We start from the raw sequence: 1,768 nt of genomic DNA, 5'->3' as shown, positions 1-1,768 counted from the left end.
ATCTCTGGGTACCTCAGCTCTCCAGCCCACCCCTCATCTCTCTGACTAACAGTACCATAGGCACAGATATCTGGCAGGCTGTCATGGGAGCAGGGCAGTCCAGAATGCACCTGGCCAAGCTCGGGTCTGAAAAGGCAGCCATTCAAGGTTGGCTTGGCCAGGAGCCGGGTGATGAGAGATAGGGAACCCTGTGCTCCGGAGGGAAGGAGGCCCATGTGGCCTCAGTGTGGAGCTGAGCTGTCAGCCTGGGAGGGGAGCAGGCTGGCTGGGAGGGGGAGGTGTCTCACAAGGAAGACTGAGCTAGTGTTTGAGGCCTAGGGGCTGAAAGGCCTCTGTGTGTCCCATGCTAGCTGCCTGGCAGGCAGGGATGTGACTCATTGGTGGCCAGGGGAGAATGCAGCCTGGGCCCAGCTATCCTGGACTGGGAGCCCACTGCCCACCCGCGTGTGAATGTATGTCAGAATAAGTTGGGTTGGGTGTCATAGTGCTGGGACTACAGCCTTGCAGACCTGCCCGGACTCTTAGGACTCCTTACAGTATCCACGTCCTGTCCTCTTCTGACTGTGGCTGTGGCAAGACTGTCCCTCCCCCCTGGCAGTGGCCCATGCTGGCGTTCATTCCCTGCCCTGTCCCATGCATAACTTCCTGGGTGCTGCACACAGGGAAGGGCTTGTCCCTAGCCTTAGTTGTGCCCGCTATGATAGAACAGCTTGTTAAGGCCATGGATGCTAGCCAATCAAGAGGACATTTGAAGTGGATTTTTTTGTTTGGTTTTTGGTTTTGGGGTTTTTTGGGTTTGTTTGTTTGTTTGTTTTTTGAGACAGAGTTTCTCTGTGTAGCCTTGGCTGTCCTGGAACTGTAGATCAGGCTGGCCTTGAATTCACAGGGATCCACCTGCCTCTGCCTCCTGAGTGCTGGGATTAAAGGTGTGCACCACTACCACCCGGCTTGAAGTGGATGTTTAAAGGCAACCAGGAGTTCACTCAATTTAGAAGGATGTGATACATTTGAGCAGAAGGAAGGCTGGATCTCGGAGCACCACAGGGAGACAGGTTTGCTGGAGTGGTAGCTGGGGGCAATGTAAACTATGAAGGGTTTGTGGGTAGTGCCAGCGGTCCTGGAGGAGGCAGAGACTTGAGAACTGGGGATGATAAAATACGCTGCACAGGATACACAAGGGACCTGTTGGGTCCTGAGCCTATTCCCAAGGGCCTGCCAGGCAGGGTTTCACTGATAAAAAAAAAAAAAAAAAAAAAAAAGCAGCTCGTCATGGGCAGGAGTGTATTTATATGTGTGTTACTGGGTGTGCAAGTATCTCAGAATTGAGAGTATGTGTGTCCATGAGTGTTCTGTGTGTCTCTGAATGTTAGTGTATTCAGGTGTAATTTTATCTTACTGTACATGTGAATGCCTAGATACATGTGTTCACAGTCTGGGTCATACGTACATCTGTGTGGTTTTATATTCATCACTGTAGGAGTGTGCATTTGTGTATGTGCCTGTGTGAGAAAGAATGTTCATGTGTATGTGTGCCCCACCAAAAGGAGCTGCGGTACAGCCTCAGGACACAAGCAATACCAGGGGCCAACTAGCCATCAGTCCTTCCGCTCCTTCTTGGCCCTCCCTGCCAGGATTCTTCTGCCTTGCTGCCCCTGGATCCTGAGTCCTCTCCACTGAGTGGCAGCCCAGCTCCACTTCCACTTGACCGACACCCCATAGTTACAAAGCTATGGGTGGCCTCAGCTGTCCCCAGACTAACTTGTTCATG

The sequence above is a fragment of the Peromyscus californicus genome, unplaced genomic scaffold, assembly GCF_007827085.1.
Source record: "Peromyscus californicus insignis strain IS unplaced genomic scaffold, ASM782708v3 Scaffold_21__1_contigs__length_65335640, whole genome shotgun sequence".
NCBI classification, from domain to species: domain Eukaryota; kingdom Metazoa; phylum Chordata; class Mammalia; order Rodentia; family Cricetidae; genus Peromyscus; species Peromyscus californicus.
Note: the sequence above shows the minus strand (reverse complement) of the source record.